Source organism: Tenebrio molitor, chromosome 3, assembly GCF_963966145.1.
Source record: "Tenebrio molitor chromosome 3, icTenMoli1.1, whole genome shotgun sequence".
Lineage (NCBI taxonomy): Eukaryota > Metazoa > Arthropoda > Insecta > Coleoptera > Tenebrionidae > Tenebrio > Tenebrio molitor.
In genome coordinates, this window is record NC_091048.1 from 7,496,505 (window position 1) to 7,517,053 (window position 20,549).

A 20,549-nucleotide genomic window follows, 5' to 3' on the forward strand; every position below is an offset into this window, starting at 1 on the left:
CATTAATTGTATATTATATGATATTCTACTTCTCTTTTCTTCTTTTTCGACTTTTTCGAGTGTTGATCAGTTAATTCTGCTAAAGTTTGTCCAGCGAGAGATTGGTTGACATAAATACAATTTAAAATCTGCCAATCTCCCTCTGGACAAAGTATATAATTATAGCAACACAAGCGAGCTTGACGTTCTCGTTACACATGTTTACTGAAAGTGACAGCTCCTGGGTGTGTGGTCGAGTTTTTAATATTAAAAAATCCACTTGTCTTTCCATACAAAATAAAGTATACAACAACATATATTAGCCACACACTTGACATCATGCATGAATACAATGTTAGTACTATTCATGTGTTTTATCAAATCCTGTAGTATGTGATCATCATATGTATTGGAAACATGAATGCGCATACAAGTACTGCAAACAAAACGCTAGGTGTATAAGGCCCTTTAGTAGCTCGATTTACTTCAACGCACGCAGTTTTATTACCACAATTAGTTGAAAACTAGACTACTCAACATGTTTGTACAAACAGAGTAAATGAAATAATTGGCAATCACTTGTTGTTACGTGTGGTCGTACATTTTGTATCTCCAACTTCTATGTAATAATACATGAAAAATCATATTCCTACATTACGCAAACTTTATCTTAAAATTGATTGTACAAACAAATATCCAAAGGATAGTTGGATAATGTGGGTGCTACTTTTGTTTGTGTCAGTTGTTTGCACATACATGTCTTATAAATATGATTGTACGTTTAGGGCCCCCTTTAGGTTGTAAAGTAAAAAAATTAATTATCAAATAATAATGGAAACAATATTCAAACCATAAGACGCCAGGTAATCTGTCGAGTCTTGTACTACTTCAAAAAACAGACAAACCATTATTAAATCGTGAAATTACATTGGGCCCGACGCCCTGCAAGTACTGTGCCGCACGTTCATGAAATCGTCCCCCACTGGTTCATACGTTCAGCACGTAATAATTCTTGGCAATAACCCAAACCATTTCGATGGGATTAAATTGACAATGGTAAGGGGGCAATCTTGAGACAACATGTCCATATTGTAACACTAAATTGTCTATAACATATTCCTTTGTCAGCGGATATTTCTTTGAAATTTCTAGCAATTCACATTTCAAAGAAGCCCGATCAAAATCTATATTTTGGTTTTGAAACCATTCGGATATTTTTAATTTGGTCCAAGAAGATGATAATAATAATAATAATAATAATAATAATAATAGCTTTTATTAACCCAAGAACAAAACCCCCAACATAACCAGCAAATACATCAACCACATCTAATTCAACAAAGACAATGCTTCAGATATTCGACGACGGAATGTACCAGCATGATATTCAAATATATCAGCAAATAGCTGCAACTGGTTATACAACGTACACATAGCAATAATTGGTGAATTTTGATGGTAATTAGTGCTTGAAAGTTGATTGCAGAATGTAGCACTATAACGAATTCCCAATTTTGGGATTCTAAACTTTAACATTTCAACTAATTCCGAACAATCAATCTTGCAATGCACGATTCTGTGTAAGTACAAAACAGATGCAATCTGACGCCTGACATACAAGGGTTCCAGCTGAAATTCATTGATTAAACATGTGTAGGCATAACCCCTAACTGGATAAGCACCAAATTTAACAAGGTACAAATACTTTAAAAATTTCCTTTGTATGGACTCAATGGAAGAAACATGAGTTTGATATCTAGGGTTCCATACCACACAAGCATATTCAAGGTGAGAGCGAATGAAAGCATAGAATAATAGTTTAAGGCAATCAATACTTTTAAAACTCTTAGTGTTCCTAATTATAAATCCTAACATTTTATAACATTTAGAAGATAGATGTTCATAATGTTTAATAAAATTTAATTCTCGGTCAAAAACAACACCCAAGTCTTTTTTATTGTGACACCTATTCAATACAACGCCGTTAATACTATATGGATACTCTATACATGACCGTATCCTAAAGAAAGACATTGCTTCACATTTCTTTATGTTTAGGTTCAGCATATTCCTACTACACCAGTCACAAAGAGCATCTAAATTTAATTGTAAGGACAGACAATCATCAATGCATTTAACAACCTTCATTAACTTCAAGTCGTCGGCATACATCAAGACTTCCGAGGATATGTATTTAGATAAATCACTTACAAATATTAAAAACAGAATAGGACCCAAGTTAGAGCCCTGATTAACGCCGCTAGTCACTTCATACATATATGATTTAACTCCGTGATATTCAACATACTGCCATCTATTTGTTAGCATTGAAAAAAACAGTCTCATAAGACCATCGCAAACACCAACATTTTTAAGTTTATCCAGAACTATTCTGTGCTGCACCTGGTCAAAAGCTTTACTGAAGTCAGTAAACACTACATCCACTTGACTCTTGGCTTCTAGTGCATCAGAAATACGCTGAGTGAAAACTGCAAGATTAGTAACTGTGGAACGACCCTTAACAAAACCATGCTGATGTGCGGGTATAAACTTGGCTACGTGACTATACAAATGTGAAGCAATAATACGTTCAAATAATTTAGCAAAATTCGGTATAATAGCTATGGGTCTGTAATTAGATACAATGGATTTATTCCCAGACTTGAAAACTGGGCAAATTTTAGAACAACGCCACAGGTCAGGATAAACACCAGTCTCTAGAATAAGGTTCATTATAAAACATAATACATCTTCAAAGCAATTAAGACAATCCTTAACTAAAAACGATGGTATTTGATCACTACCCATAGTAAAACTTGGCTTTAGGTTCTTACAGGCCATCCTTAAATCCGGGACATTTACTGAAAAAAGATGCAATACATCACAGAATAGCGTGGTATCACAAATCGAGTCACTGCAACCCACATCACTATCCTCACCATTGGAGACAAACACACTCTTAAAGTAATCTGCAAATCCATCGACGATGCCTTGAGCGGAAGATAGTAGAATTTCATTATTATATAGTTCACCAGGTATTCGAGTTGAGTTCTTTTTAGTGTTAATGTAGTTCCAAAAATCAGTGGGGTTAGATTTGATTCTACTTTCAGCAGACCGAATAAATTCATTGTATTCAGCACGAATATTTTTCTTAATTTCATTTTGGATACGTTTGGCTTGATCTTTATACATTTGTAACTTGGTCTTTTTATATGATTTCCAAGCTCTTCCTTTCCTCACGATGCTGTTAATAGTACACTTACTGAACCATGGTGGATATTTAGAAACTCCATTCTTAAGTAATGGGACACATTCATCAATCACCCGCAGAATTTTAGTGTAAAAAAGGTGACACGCAGAGTTGACATCTTGGCAGTGCATTACATCATCCCAGACTATGGCTTGAAATGCTGCATACATTTTAGGGAAATTAGCCCTACGATAATTGTATCTCAACTCAGGAGAAGAGGCAGTAAAATTATTTTCAACCATAGAAAGGCAATTCACCTCGATATCTAAAGATGGATGGTGAACATCTTCACTTACCAACGGTTCGTCGCATCGATAAACTGATATGATATGATATGATATGATGGTCTCGTCTCCACCATTCGGGAGTGATATCCAACATTACCTAAGACAATTATAGTTGGTTCTGTCAGCCTTGGTAAAACCTTTTCTTCAAACCATTTTTCGTATAACTCAGCATTCATGTTATCATTATAGTCTGTCGACTTATTTTTCGTTGAAAATAAATTGTGCCAGTACCACTATTTGGGCTACCTGAGATTGATTTAAGGGCATTTTTATTCTCTCTGACAGAAATCTGACAGGTTTGTAACACCAATACAATATCGAAAGCAAATTTTCAATAAAATTTTTAAAAAAAGTTTTGGGTTAGTAGGTCGCGGTTGAATATTTTAATAAATTACGAAGAAATTAAGTCTAAAATTTACATAATTATGAACGCATATGTTACAAAAAAGGTAAATCCTCCACTAAAGAAAAATACAACGCTTTACACAAATTATTTTGAAATTTTTAAGCATTTTTAGTTTTGATTCGATAATTTTGTCACGAAGTGTATAAGACTAGCATCGTCAATGAACCCTTCTTTTGTTCCCGCAAGAACTATTACATATATTTTACAAGAACTTTTTCCTTTGTTGTGCAGACTTTTCGATGAACCATATTGCAGCGTTTGTTTTTCAGAACCCTTGCTAAATACCCATGTTGCGTCGGTGTAGGTGAATGCCCAAGGTTTATCAAATCATACATTTTTAATGTACGATCTCAGAAATGATATTCTTTTCGCTACGATGTGGCTTTGGGCACAAAGACCTCGCCGATTATCGGTCTTCTTATATCTTATATATCCCTCCGCCACCCGGCGGCACGGCAATTTTGCCGGAGTACATACACTATTACGGATATTACTATCAAGTAATAGTGCAGTGCTTATCAACATAATTACCGGCTTCTCGCCTCCGCATTTTGACTTTGTTGTGTATTGTGTTCTGTGTCAATGTTAAGGAATTTCCTCACGATATGACATGAGTATAATAATATACCTTTTTGAATTTCAACTACCAATGTGTTTGCTAAATCCAGAATTTTTAAATTTTTAAAAAGAGATTGCGGTACTATTCCCGTTGCTGATGTTATAAGTGGTAAAATAGAAATTTTTTCTAAACTCCAAAGATTTCTCATAGCAACCGAGAGCTCTAAATATTTATTAATTTTTGTGTTATATGTCTGTGTTATATTATGGGAATTTGGAACAGCTATATCTAAAAGATATGCTTGCTTTTGTTGTTTATTTAAAATAATAATGTCTGGTCTGTTATGCTGAATGTGAATGTCAGTTAAAACTGTGCGACCAAAATATAATTTGTAATTATCATTTTCTAAACAACTTTCTGGTTTATAAATGGAATGTGGTTGTGTATCCTTTAATAAATTGAATTTAACAGCTAAATTCATGTGTATAATTTTAGCGAGTATATCATGACGTTTCTTATATTCGCCTTGAGCCAAAACGGTGCAAGAAGAAATGATATGTTCAATGGTTTCCTCTTCAGTTCCGCAAATTCTACATTTATCGATTATCGATTTTAAACCGCATATTTGATTTTTATAATTTCTTGTATTGATAACACGATCTTGTATTGCAAATAAAAAACCCTCAGTCTCAGGATGAATATTTGATTTCTTAAGCCATGCATGAAAAGCCTGAATATTAATTTCTGGTTGTTCCAGTTCTTTAAAATATCTCCCATGTAAAGACTTCTGTTTTATATTTGCTATAGTGTCAGGTATATTTGGCTCAACAATATCTGAAATTATAATATTATCACTTAAATTTAAAGGTGTGTAACCTTTATCCGCTGAAACCAAAGCATTTAAAAAAGTGTTATCATGAGCTCTATTGAGAAAATAATTTTTTAGTGAAGCAATTTGATTGTGTTGTAGAATTTCTAAATTTGAAAAACCCCTACCACCATTTTCACGTGGTAAATTAAATCTTTCAATAGCAGATTTCGGGTGATGTTTACAAAATTTTGTAAATGGAACTCTAGTTTGAATGTTTATATTCTGTAAATTAGTTTTGGACCATTTTATAACACCAAAAGAATAGCAATGAATGGAACAGCATATGTATTAACTGCTTTAATTAAATTATTACCGTTTAATTTTGATTTTAAAATAGATTTAATTCTTAAATAAAATAACATTTTTAATTTACAATGCGAAAATTTCCGATAATAATGCGGAATCTGGAAAAGTGCCCCGAATGTTTGCTTGCTTCCCCTCAAAAAGGAATTTCTTAGATTTTGAATCCCCTGATTCCGCGATAAGTCGGTCTCCGATGACATTAATGAAATCTATTGTTTCTTTGCACCAAGGGCCTAAGGTTTCAAAGGCTAAACCTTTAAATATGTAGTTTGACGAAATAATTGAACGATATTTGTTATGTTTGCGTTTGCAAGCCATTTCAGCGGCAAAACCTGAGAGTTCAGATGTTTTCAATACGTAACTGTCTGCAAGTGTATCTACGACAGTAACGTCCCAAACCAAAGGTTGACCTTTAATCCACGGTACTAAAGTCATCCCATCAGGGCGTTTTCGGTCATCACGAGATAGTCCGTTTGGTTCTAAAATTGAATTAACATGAATAGAAGTCAAAGACCGGTTGATAATAGAATTAATTTCAGTGTGTCTTGAAAATCTACCACTGCTTTTGGAACAACTTAGACCGTGAATACCAATTTCATCAACTTTCGCATTGCATTTGCAAATATGAGGTGTACAAAGATTACAACCCAATCTTAAACCAATACAAACTTGGAAGGAAGTGTTATCTAAAAGAGTACCAATATTAGGAGAAGGTATTGCATGTAACCAAGATCCTGATTCTCTGCATTGCAAAGTCTTAAAACGAGCCAAGTCCCTAGATGAATTAAAGATTAAGTCATTGTCAATTATTCTTTTGATATTGATATTATCCCAATTCTTCTGAAATTGTGGAATTGTTGGTCTTTCGTTCTCATTTTCTACATCCCAGACAGCTAAAGCTTCATCATAATGGTGAATAATAAGCTCATTATCCTTTGAATTTAGTAATTGAGAAACAAGCTTTTTAACACCATGAACTGAAGATATGAAAGCAGGGAGGCAAATATCGGAAATGCGGCGAATTCCCAGTCCACCAAATCTAATCGGTAAAGTGGACTGACACCATTGTAAATCAGTTAAACGTAAATTAAGTATTTTTTCTAAAGAAGACTTTAAAGAAGAATCAATGGAATTAACGTAATTAGAAAATTTCCAAAAAGGAGTTCTTAATTTAAATTTTGGTATGAAAAGACAGTTCTTGATTAAGGTATAAGCCACGTGCGTGCTAAGAAATTCAGCTTTATTTAAAAGATTTTCAACTGTAATAATAGTTTTTTCGACAGTGTTTTTGAAGCCTTGGTCAAAGATTGGAGAGCCTAAAAGAGATAAACTTCCTCGGTCACAAATTTTAATACCTGGTGCAAAATTTTGAAATTCCTTTATGACTTTTTTAAATCTCTGTCTCCAGAACAGCTAAAGATCTCGCATTTGTTAAAGTTTAATTCAAGACCAGTTTTTCTGGATAAATTGATAACTTTCTTAAAGTCGGACAAAACTACTTCTGGGTAATCAGCTAGGGTTCCATCATCTAAATACCAAATATTCAGTTCAGAATCCAAAGACAAAATAATTGGTTGAATGGCAAGACTAAAAATCATGGGACCACAAGGATCTCCTTGTTGAGCTCCAACAGAAGAAGAAATTAAATGATCACCAAAAAATAAAGTTGAAGGATTCCTATAGCATTGATAAAGATAAGGGTAAAGAAGTGTGGTATGACATTGGACTTCTTTTAGAATACAATCTCGTTCGACTGAGTTAAATGCGTTTTTGAAATCTAATTTAAGAACAACTTTGCTACGGTTTTGGTCGTTATTCACAAAGGTACGTGTAGTATGAATTGCTGCTTCGCATCCTAGCTTAGTTGCCACTCCAAGTTGGTGTGGAGATAAATACGAATTTACAATATTACGACTTTGAAAACAAGCAAGCTTTGAAGTCAATCTTCGTAAACAGTTTCCTATAGCGATCGGTCTAATTCCTCCATCTTTCTTATGAAGGGTGCATAAAGACGCACCATATAATAAATGACAAATTTCTGAAGGAAGTAGGCCAGACAATAAAAAATTGCACAGTTTTGTTAAATCTCTTAGTGCCCGCTGATAAAGATATAATATCTTTTAAATATTGTGGTCTCATGCCATCTAAGCCTAGTGAAGAACCGGCAGGAAAGGAATTGATAGCTTCTCGAACGTTTTGCTCATTAACTATTAAAGAAAAGTCTCCCGTTTTGAAAGCGTCTGGAAAAAAAAGTTCGCGAGATGGTGAAGCATGTTTTTGAAGTGAAACTTCTTATGGGGGGGGTTTGAAATTCTGATCGACAACCTTTTTGTGTGACGAAAAGTGGTGGGGGTAAACACTGTCTCGCACAACGGTTGCGCCAATATTTCCATCTCACTTAATTTGGAGTCTAATTCGATATTGTTTAGTGTTATAGTTAAAATCAGAGATCGGATTCAAATAGGCGTTAGGTAGGAAGCGGAGAATCAGTTCCTAATATAATTGCATGCAAAAACGCTAACCAAGTAGCCCAAGTACAAATCGCTCACAATTGATGTGGTGTCATATTATAAATACAATCAGCGCACGAAATAATGCTAGTTAATCCGACTTGCGATGGTGTTTATTGCTGAACAGGTCGACTGTATGGTTTTGCCGAGTTTTTGTTCCGTTTTTATTCAGCGTGAGACGGAAGCAATGTCCGGTGGCGTCCCAAGTGTTTAGGGAATTTATTTGAATAAAATTCGATAAGGTTGTAAAGTAAAAAAATTAATTATCAAATAATAATGGAAACAATATTCAAACCATAAGACGCCAGGAATCTGTCCAGTCTTGTACTGCTTCAAAAAACAGACAAACCATTATTAAATCGCGAAATTACTTTGGACCCGACGCCCTGCAAATACTGTGCCGCACGTTCATGAAATCGTGAAATATACTCTTTGGTAGCAAGTAGTGGACGGTAAGGGATTAGCGCTGGTGATAAGAATGATCGGGTAATTAGGAATTACATTGCCTTTCCTAAAATATTAAATTAAAGATTTCTTTATAAGAACACATACTTCTTGCGACCAATGATTAAAACCATCTCTATTTTGGTGGGGTGCAGGGGTAAATCTCACTTATAAATTGGCCCATTTCAAAGTAAAATTTTTAGTTTAATTATTACTTTAAAAGCGTCAGAATGGAAACTAAGTGAAAAAGGCAACCTTGTAGTGAATGGTGCGAAATTTTGTCAAGCCAGAAAGTTATGTGTAATAAGTGATAACCGTATACGTTGGAGATGTGTTCAAAAGTTTTTTTTATTAGATATACCTTGAGTTTTTTTTAATGACTGGATAATATCTATTATTGTTTAATATAAAATCAGTGCTAGGCTTTGTAATTTTCACAAAAATAAAGTTAACGTGGGTTGAAAAATTTGTATGTAAAACCCTATGGCCAATCTTAAAAAAAAACTTACTGTTTACTCATATCATATACATAAATGTCGTATGTCATTTTAATTTACCCTTGTAAATAAAATTGTTTCTCCCGCTCATGAGTGTATTTATTGCCAACTTCAAGCAAAATACTAGTCATTATAATCTAGTCCAGCTACCAATCGCAGTAATCCCCGATAACCTCGGGAGGAACTCGTCCGTTAAAAAGAGTTACGTAGGTAAAGAAGTGACCACCGGAAGGAACTCGGATACGCCCTGCGACCTTGGGGGTTTGTCGCTCGCCCCGCCATACTGGAGAATAGGGGTGGAAAATCACATTTTATTCCACACTGTATATGCGCATATTTTCTTCATTTTTTAGTGCATATAATCCGAGCTTTACACATTAGGAACTGATTCTCTGCTTCCTACCTAACGCCTATTTTAATCCGATCTCTGATGATAACAGTCCTTAAAACAACCGTTAACAACTAGATATTACAAAAAGTATTATATTTCACGCTGTGAAAACAATGGCCACTTTAGCAGCATAATATTTATTAAAAAATTACTTCTTTTTTTAATGTAAATGTAATATAAAAAATACCTTTAAATACCTCGAGCTAGAAATGCTGAAACCAGATTAGAGTTGAAGATCTAGTTGTCAAGCCTTCAAAATGAAAGTTTTCTCCTCAACAATTTTGTACGTGTCATTCATCATTCTTGTAGCAATCATGTGTGCACAGAAAAAGGCTAAATCACGGATTATGGATTATGCATAAACAGTTTTAGAAGAAAAACTTTATTGTGGTTCCTGAGAGGTGTCCTGATGACCAGCAAGATACAGAGAATGGAATACATTTTCTGTACAGCAAGATAATCCCGTGTGTATTGTCACTTTTTCATTATTATTTACATACAATTAATTATTACGATTATAAAATAAAGGAACCATACAAGATTACGTATTTTTTTAGTGTCAATTATTAGTTTAGTTATTTATCATGACAAGTGAAGATGAGGGCGCGAACAAAAATTATCTAGTGATCAAAATATTACTTTTATCTGAAATTTTCATTGAGGAGTAAAAAATAAACCTGTAACACAGTTACTTTATTAAAGGCTTATGGGCAGTACAGTTGGTTGCAAAAAAAATCGGGAAACGAAAATTTTCCTAATGTAAATTTGATGTTGTCCATTTGTCAATTAATTGTCTATTTCACAAAACCTATCGAATAATTTTAAAAAATGTCATTGAATTTTGACGTTAATTCTAACCTATCTCTCGTAAGAAGATTTCACACAATGGAAAAATTGTAAAAATGTGTCAATTTTATTCTGACAGTTCCCGTTTTTTTTGCAACCAACCGTACGTAAATAAACGTTCATTTATTATAATCTTGACGTAAGTATATATTTTATACAGGGTCTTTCAGAACTCGCGCCCCAGAGAAGATGGCATCTGCCGAAAACAATAAGTTGTGAAAAAATAGAAGAAAATAATTTACTACTGTTTACATAACTGAGTTACAAGATTTGTAATTCTACCAATCCCAGAAGGGCATCTTGAAGGGTGATGTTATTTCTGCCAGATAAAACCAGTTACTAAGTTTCAAAAATAATACCATCAGCTACAAAAAATATTTGGGTTACTACGGGGTGATCAATAAGGACTGTTTAAGTTGGTAACACTGAATCGAATTTTAAATCGTATAACAGAAGTAACTTCCGGTTGTTGGTGGCTTGTCGTTGTTAATGCTATACCTATAGCAGATATTTGTCAAATAAACCAACAAAACATATCCAGTTACAGTGTTATAAATAAAAATTTTCTTAATTGTATTGCCAACTTAAACAGTCCTTCTTGATCACCCGGTATAATTTTGACACTACATATTAGATTTGACTTTTCATTATCACCAAATTATGGTTAACGATGGTGTCATCTGAAATGTTACACTTGTCATTCCAACGCAAGTTCGGATGCCTTCTGGTTTACTTGTGGTTAAACAAAGCCTACGGGCGATTCTAGGAGATCCTTGGAGCCAGCACAAAGTATAAGTCCTACAGAAACTCTAGTGGAATTCGGCTTTGGTTGTAAATTTATGTTTGTCACTTGAAAAATAGAATTTTATGCTGCAGCAGTAATCCTACTGATAAATGGTAATGAGGGTTGTCAGTTTGGCGTTCGCAATGTTAGCTTCAGGCAGGGATGTTACAGGTAGTGGTAGTTGTATTTATGACAACGGTTATTACTTGATAATAAAATCTTATTCTTCGGTTGTTGTTGTTAAATTTACAACCAAAGCCGAATTCCACTAGAGTTTCTGTAGGGCTATACATAAACAGTATAGGTATGCTAGACTCGCACAGTGACACTGCGCATGTCCAGGGCTGGCAGTTTGTTACGTCACTGGTGGAAAGCAAAGCCCCAGACTCGACAAACGTCTGGAGATAGTGTATGGGCAACCCAACGAACCTCATCGGCGGAATCGAATGTACCCGAACAGAGCCCGCCAGTTTCGAGTTCGCAGAAATCTCAAACAGCACTTTCAAGCTGTGTTCCTATATCAAAGATATTTGTGGCAGACGACTCTAACTACTTAGTTGATTTCGTTTTGTTATTTTGTATTGTTCGTGCAATTAAAATCTGTATTCTTATCGCAAATATTACAATGATTTCCGAAGGTATGTAAATAACGGGTGTTTATTAAATCTGGAATTGAAATAGGCTGTGAGAAGTATACAGTGCGGAAACTTTAACTGGAATAAAATTCATTACTTGGACATTGGTGATTTTTGTAAAGAATCCCGCGAAACAGATCGATTTTTGTTTTTCCTTGTCCACATTCTGGCGCATATGGTTTTTACACATCTCCTCCCGGAAGTGCGCAACCACCCCTAACTTTTTTTTTTCAAATAGAAGGGTATGCCAAGTGACACCTCGTTTGAAAGCCCACTTCACAAAAAATACAACGCACTATTTTTTTCCTGAATGTTTTCAAACCCTACGTTCTAAAAAATAAAAAAATGTAAAAGCAACAAATGTTCAAAATGTGCACCGTTTGTTTTTTGTCCAATTGCAAATCGATAGTAACATGCCTAAAACCGAACAGTATTGAAGAACGTAAGCAACGTATTAGACATGAAATTAGACAAATCCGTGGAGGGAGAAAAGACTGGAGATGGCATTTCCTATGCTTCCCATGTTAAAAATCCGAACCCTCTAAAAGCACGTGCAACAACCTTTTATGGCCCAGTCCACAATGCGCTAGATAAAGAAGCACAATGCGCCTGGAAGGAAGGCGAAGGAAGCGATTGGCCTAGCGTCTATATTCAGAAACCTTTTATGACTCTGTAGTTTTCGCGGGCCGGTACACTTATTTGAATTAGTGCCATCTCCAGTCTTTTCTCCCTCCACGGACAAATCACACCCGAACCTTCAAAATTGTCAGCGTAATACATTGCCGCGTCTAGCCATGTTCCCCATCTTGTTAAAACTGGTTGAGGGGGCAGAGGGATGCCAGGCATTTTTTCCTAAAATATCTGAACTCTTAGCGGTGCTTTTAGAAATATCTTCTTCCCTTGTGAAATTAAAGCGTTCACTAAAGGAAACTGCAATCGAATAGTTTCCGCAATCCGATTTAAAGCATGAGCTAGGCATGTACAGGGTGCCCATTTTATCTCTTCCGGCCTTCCGGCCTTACGGTTTAGCAATAGGCAACACATAATACATTGCACAGATATCTTGGTGGAAATTATTAATTTTTTAAAATAAGAAACATAGTTAGCCAAAGTGAAACATTTAATATGCCACAAGGTGACATAACGCATAACCTAATAGTTTAAACTAGAGTTCCTCTATTTCCAAATTTTTGAAGTATGTATTTGATGACTGATGTCATCCATGACGGTAATATTCAAGGCAACCTTTTGAAAATTTTCAAAAATATATTTTTGTGTGCAACCGTACGCGAAATGAGCAGTTCGCGTGCCTTGAGCAGGCCGCGAAATTGAATTTCGCAGCCGTTGCCTTGACGACGGCCGTAAAAGTAAAAGTCATTTCAATATTTATTTATTATCACAATTACAACATATATTTGCCGTGTGATCTTACAAAATCTGGATTGGGTACAGTTAAAGTTTGATTTATGCCAGTTTTTGTGTCAGGAACGGCCGCTATTAGTACAGAATTTTCATCTGGTTTGAAGTTCCCGCCAATTTCAAATGGAGTGGTCGCTTCATGAATGACGAGTCGGTAAAAAAGATCCCAATTATCGATCTAGAAGAATTAGGTTAATTTTTTACCGGTCAAAAAGGGAAATATCTAGTAACTAGTAACATATCCTGAATCCTGAATGGCATCAACAGACATTTTGGTTTATTTGTCTCTTCGCACGGCATCTGTCATCTGATATTTCCACGATTAAAATAACCTAAAAGGGAGCAGGTGATAACTTATCTTAACAGAATTTAACATTTACCTGCCACAATAAATAAATTCCAGTAAATAGGTAAGCCAATGCAACATTATCCGACACGGTTTTCACATTCTTCTTGTTACATCAGTCTCAAAGTCACTGTAACATTTTTTATATTGCTGTTTCGATTTTTCAGGTTTCAAATGCGACACTGCACAATTTATAATATTTTTGTAACTCTGGATTAGTACACGGAACAAGAGCTGCATATTTGCGGTATAATCTTACAAATTCTGGATTGGTGACAGTAAAAGTTCGTTTTATGCCAGTTTTTGTGTCAGGAACGGCCACTATTAATACAGAATGTTCATCCTTGATAGACATTTTGGTTAGTTTGTCTCTTCGCATGGCTCCTGATATTACCATGATTAAAATGACCTAAAAAAGGGCAGATTATACAGCAAATCGATCTGGTCTCGTGTCAATACCTTAGACTTTTTCGCCTGATAACCAACTGACTTTTTTTTCAAAAAAGGTACCAATTTCAGAAACTTCGTAACACCAGTGCCATCCCGTATGTTCAGCGTGAGCTTCAACATTGAATATGTGCTCCATAAAGTTGAACTTTTCACAGTTTTTGATTTTTCCATTAAATAAGCCAAAACAACATTCTCCGACACCGTTTTCACATTATTTTTATTACACCGCTCTTTAAAGTCATTGTAACACTTATCGTACTGCCATTTGGACTTTTCTGGTATTAAATTGGACACTGCACAATCTGCAATATTTTTTAACTCCGGGGAAGTAGACGGAACAAAAACGTTGTAATTTTCTTGCGACATTTTTCCAATTTTTCTCAAAATGAATTGTTTTATTTATGTCGTTTCCATAGCGACATGGAGACATGTAGGCCGACTTTATTTTTATTGACAGTGAAGGAAATTTTACTTGTTCATTTTATAATTACAAATTTTCGGGTTGCACACAAAATGTTGTGTACACCTTGGCTACGAAATCCTTTGAAGACCTCGAGATTGTCTTGTCTCGGCCGCAAAGCGGCCTTGACGACAATTTTTCTCTCGGTTCGTCAAAGTAGGATTTCGCAGCCTTGCTATACAAATAACTATTTTAAACATAGCAACCTCCGAAAAGTAAATTGTGTTGCCTATTTTGTAGTTTTAAGGCGGCCGATAAAATGGGCACACTGTACAATGAATTAAATTTGTGTAGAAAATTTTTAAATTTGATGCTGCTTTGATCATGTAAGCTGCCGCATCCGAAACCATTAACAATATTTTTTCAGAAGGAACTGGATTTGGTAGAAAACATTTTGTGAGTTCGTCATGAACGAATTTTGTAACTGTGTTGCTGTTTGTTTTTTCTAACTCTTTAGATGCAATTAAAAATGCTTTAGTTGGTGACTCTTCATGCAATATTCCTATTATCAAATTAGCGATATACCGCGCACAAAGGTCTGTTGTTTCATCCACACTAAACCATATGAAATTATTTGAAATGGTACTTTTTAGTTCGTCCATGACTTCTTCATGTAACGAATCAACATAATTCTTGCGAAGTGTAGATTCTGAAGGGATATGCCTGCTGCAGTATTTTTCTAAAAAACATTTGAATTCACCGTTATCTAATTTTTTTAGAGGTATATTGGAAGAAATCATTGCGTTGCACAAATCTGAATAGAATGTTTTCTGTTCATCACTTGAAGAGGTGGCTATTGATTCTTTTATAGTTTGTTGGCTAATATTTTGCGAAGTTAGCTTTTTAAGGCGTTCATGATGACCAGCGGTTTTAGAGTGCTGAGTGATGTTGTGCTTTTTTTCGCAGTTAATCTGCAATAAGAGCCCATGTGACAATTACCTATCGAAATAAATTTTTATAAGGAAGAGTTACCGTTTTAATACAGGCTCTACAAAATATTTTATTATTTTCAAACTTGAGTTCCGGAAAGTTTTTTATATATTCTTCTATTGGTGGCTTAATTTTAGGCATTGCCATAGTAGATAGATATACAAAGTTAAACCAAAACACAAACACACAATTTAAAGTAACTAAACAACACCGTAGTTTATCTGTCGATTTTGTGAGACAGAATGGTCTCACTTTTACGTCTTTACCGCGTCTTGGATCAAAATAGGTTGTTGTTTTTGTGCAATATATGACAATTCGCCAAATCGCCATTCGGGCGTAGGCCCTGGAAGTCTCGGGTCGCCGTTTCCAGGAATACACGGCCTAGATTGGGCCAACCAACAGATACAGTAATAAAACCGCCCCCTAGTGCCCGCGTATTTTAAATAGCAGCTTCCAATTGGCTTATTCAAAACGTGCGGAGATTTTCGAAACCCTCATGTACATCCACAAAAATTACTTCACGGCATCCGGCATCTCATTCGTTTTAACCTCGCTTCGGGAGTTTGACCAAGTGTTTATGTTTGTTTGTTTTCCTTGGCATTTTTTGATTTGTATTACAAAATAGTTTTTTTTCAAGACTTACAAGAATGACAAATGGCAAAGAACCTGCTTCATTGTGAAACAGGCTACGGCGTATATCGTTCTACGCAACTAGGCCACATCCCCCTTTTTTTATTACTACAGGTGTTCGGTAAATGTCCGGCCAAACTTTAACCGCGAGCTACTGGCTTCATGTAGAACTCGGAAAAAATATTTAAAAAATTCTATGTCAAAAAATAAATTGACATTTAATTTTTGAGGTACAATTTTTTTTAACTGCTTTTAGTCTTCTACGTTGTCTCACAACCTCGTAGGTAAAATTTCGGCATATTTTTAAAATACACCCTGTATATCATATTTTATAAAACGTACGCCAATGCGAAGTAACCTCTAGGAAATATGCTTTAAAACAAGAAAACCGCATTGGTGTACGTTTTATAAAATACGATATACAAGGTGTATTTTAAGAATGTGCCGAAATTTTACCTACGAGGTTGTGAGACAACGTAGAAGACTAAAAGCAGTTAAAAAAAATTGTACCTCAAAAATTAAATGTCAAATTTATTTTTTGACATAGAATTTTTTTAATATTTTTTCCGAGTTCTACATGAAGCCAGTAGCTCGCGGTTAAAGTTTGGCCGGACATTTACCGAACACTCTGTATATCTGTTGGTTGGCCCAAGTATAGGATGGTTCTATTAGCGCGAGAGAAGAGAGCCATAAGAAATTATTATGAGGAACAAACAAAAAAGTGATAATAACGGGAAGAAATTACAAATTTGTGCCAAAGCCGCTCCAGTATTGTTAACTAAGAATTGGTGTTCGTTCTTGTGATTCACAAATCAAAATTTTGGAGAGATAAGTGTTAATCAAGTGTTAAATAATTTTCTTCTGAATAAATGAAACAGATTAGTTTATTTTGGATGATTTTGGTTGTTGTTTAATTTGTTACCTGTTTTCAGTTTGTCGCGTGTTTTTTATAAACTTGATTAAATTGCTCTCATTCATTTAGATGCTGCATTTCGCTTCAAGTGTTCGAAGCGAAATGATTAAAAATGAAAACATAACCTAAATATATTTTGTAACTAGATTTTGATGTCAGTACACTCTAGCGAAAATTTTTTATATCCAAAGTACAGTCAAAACAAGCATTTTATTTAAAATTTAATTTTGACAGTCCAGGAGTTTTTTGAATTTACTATATGCCATTCACGATGTTTTGGCATAAGGGGAGGCCATGGAAAAAGTGCATTTAAGTTGGCAGTAAAGCTGTCTATTGAATTAGGTTATGTTTTTCTAAATTTGAGGTTATAAACTGCGTCATTGTCTAGCGCATTGTTGTCAGTTTTACTACTTTGCAATAAAACAATACTCACACATTTTTAATCCAATTTAACAAAACAAGAAACTGACTACAGAATAGTAGAGACCGGGACCGAAAGACGAAGTGGCTCCTGTTTATTTATGCACCACTTAGATAACCCACCTATACAGAGTCTTAACCAACCAGTTAGTAACTTCTCAAACTAGGTTGTATAAAATCTTGTATCTACTTATTAAACCTTACTTTATTCGAATCTTTCTGGAAGATATTCACACACCCATCGTCCATGACAAAAAAGAACAAAACTCTTCAACTTCCATAATTTCATTAGAAAATTCTGAATCATCATTACCTGTATCAAAATCGCAATCAGATTCCGAGTCAGATTCTTCTAATGAAATTATTAAAGGAAGAACGTTTTCAAATGAAAGATTTCCCATTAATTTTGTCCAATCTTCCGAAATAAGTTCTTCACAATATCTACAAAAATTTTGGAAAATTTCAGGAGTACATTTCAAAATAGACTCAAGCCATAAATTCATAACTCTATCGCGAAGTTATAATAGGTCTTACAAAATCCCTGTGCCATTTCAATTGGGTCGTTGTTTCTTCCTTCACTATCCGTGCTACATATTTATCTTGTACTCACCTACGATTCAATTTATACAAAAAAAAAACTTGACTTCATTGTAACTTACTGAAAATATGTTCTGCAGTCAAATACAAACACCATCAATACGTTTTAAAGTCGCTTAATTATGATTACGGTAAATTCGGCAACATGTTACGTTCATTTTGATAGGTTCGCATGTCAGGCACTTGACTGACAGCAGAGATGACAGAAATAAAACATGTATCCAATATATACAATACGGGCCCCACAGACTGCGTTTTTGTTCGACGAACAAGCCTGTTCGAACAAAAACGATGCAAATCTGAAGTGTGTGCCCGGAAAATCGTCGGTTTTGCTCGCGAACAAAAATGAGGAAAATTTTCAGGTTTACCCTGATTATGTCCGTCGAACTTGTTCGACAGACTTGTCAATTCCAGCAAATCTGAAATGTGTGCGGTGAACGGTTTTAAAAAACGTCGGTTTTTGCAGTGGTGTAGTACCAAATAATAAAACCAGATTTCGGCGATTTGTATTTCGCGACAAATTATTGTTTGAAAATGACGGATTTTCGCCAGATTAACAGAAAGTTCTTACTGGAATTTATAGAAGTCTTCGCAGTCTTCCGTGTTTATGGAAAATATATGCTTTTATAGCTAATGCCGTTGCCACTGCATACAAATATAACTTGATATTTATTCACTCATTAAAACCTTTAAATAAAGCTGAAGTGTGTGTGCAACTTGTGTTCGTCGTTTTTGTTCGAACAGACTTGTTCGTCGAACAAAACCGTCGAACAAAAAAGCAGTATGTGGTGCCCTATATGCCTGAACTTCGAAAACACCCTATATGTTGTTATTCACGTCGTTCACATGGTCTCTTGCAAAGGATTTTAGATACTTTTGAATAAGATGGAAAAAGACCATTAGGGATATATTCATTTATTCAAGTATTTTACCAGAAATTCACTTTGTATTTTTTTATAAAGAGTATTTTTTTAAATTTGGCGTCGAAGTAGGCGTTGGAGAATCGATTAAGATCGCACCACTCGCGTAAAAGCGAAAGATTTAAACAGCTGATCCGTAACGTGTATAGTGCGTTCACAATAGACAGTTCAACGTCTACTTCGACGCCAAATTTAAAAAAACACCCGTTACCTATCTGTAGCAAATTAAGTAAAATTTGGTGCAGTAAAAGTACAAGTGTACTAAAGTGTGAAATAAAGTTCCCCAAACTGTAAAATAATAGTAACAACAACAAGGGTGTTACTTAGAGCAATTAATAATCAAGATAATAATTAATAGGGGCTATTAACGCCCTCCTCCGATACTTTAACTAGACTCTTTAATAAACGATCGACGTAAAAGTAGGTACTTTATTTCACGCTGTGAAAGCAATGCCTACTTTAGAACCATAATACCGTGTGAGCAACAAGTACTGATTGAGTTGGCAATAAATTCTGGTGATTTTTGGTGACTTTTATGTCATGTTCCAACGAGAAAACCATTTTATTAATAAAAGATTACGAAAACCAAGACCTTTAAATTTGAAATGTATACCAGCTGTCAATAATGTCAATAAAACAAACTGAAATAGGTACAATTCACAGTCTTGAAAAACTGTAACAGTTATTGTTGCTCACCCTGTATTTAGGTATTAAAAAATTACTTTTTTTGTCGAGCTAGAAATGCTGAAACCAGTTTAGAGTTGAAGCTCTAGTTGTCAGGTTTTCAAAATGAAAGTTTTCTCCTCAATAATTTTTTTCGTGCCATTCATAATTCTTGTAGCAACCATGTGTGCTGAAACAGTGGTTTGCAAAGACGAAGCAAAACTAGACGCAAGGTTGTCACCGTTTTAGAAGAAAAACTTTATTGAGGTTCCTGAGAGATGTCCACGTGAAACATACATGTCCACTAGGTCACTGCTAACCACCATTCTAAAATGCAAAAAAAGAAAGTGACAACATTAACACTTTAGAATGACGACACAGCAGGCTAATCCCGTGTGTATTGTCACTTTTTGATTAGTGTTAAACAACAAGGAGTATAAGGAGGGGACATACGCGCGTGTAGTTGCCTAACCTACGTTTCTTAAAGCTAACACGCGGTAAATTGAAGCGGTGAGGGACAAGGAAACGGGTGCAATTTTATGCAACCTGTGAGGTACGCCCCAGTTAACACTACTTGAGATGTTGGGAATTAACAATAAAACTGCAGGAAAATAAAACCCTATATATTTTTTTTGCATCACAAATGTAAAGTAACGCTTAAGGTATAAGATTATATGGCAGCACTAAAATTATCCCAATAATGGAAACCAATATTGGCGTTAAGATGGTTGTCTCGGCTCGTGCAGCTGCATCCCTTTTCTTTCGTTCAGGGCAGGGATTAAAAATTTGTGATTGAACATGTTTTTGATGTTTATTGTACACTAGCTGACCCGACAGACTCTGTCTTGTCCAAATTTCAATACCTAAATTTGTTTGTGATCATTTTGTGAATTTGTGAAAAGCTATTGGAAATGTGTAAACAAAGTAAAAATGAGGAATTTTACATGGGAGATGAATTCTATCGGCAGTATTCTACACTGCTGAAATGCTGGAAATGTGTGACGTACCTGGAATGTGATCGAGTTGGAACCATGCTGTT

The 20,549-nt window shown here is 35.0% G+C and overlaps 1 long non-coding RNA gene across 2 annotated transcripts; it reads right to left on the minus strand.

The window, feature by feature from the left end:
• Nucleotides 1–13,136: 13,136 nt before the first annotated feature.
• Nucleotides 13,137–19,918, minus strand: LOC138126256 (uncharacterized). 2 transcript variants are annotated; one of them, XR_011157719.1, is made up of 7 exons: nucleotides 19,752–19,918; nucleotides 17,990–19,700; nucleotides 15,410–17,940; nucleotides 13,987–15,348; nucleotides 13,562–13,936; nucleotides 13,413–13,513; nucleotides 13,137–13,359 (listed from the first exon to the last, which is right to left on the minus strand). It is a non-coding gene; the product is annotated as an uncharacterized lncRNA (long non-coding RNA). The 2 variants fall into 2 exon arrangements; XR_011157718.1 differs by having other exon boundaries at nucleotides 13,987–17,940.
• Nucleotides 19,919–20,549: the final 631 nt, after the last annotated feature.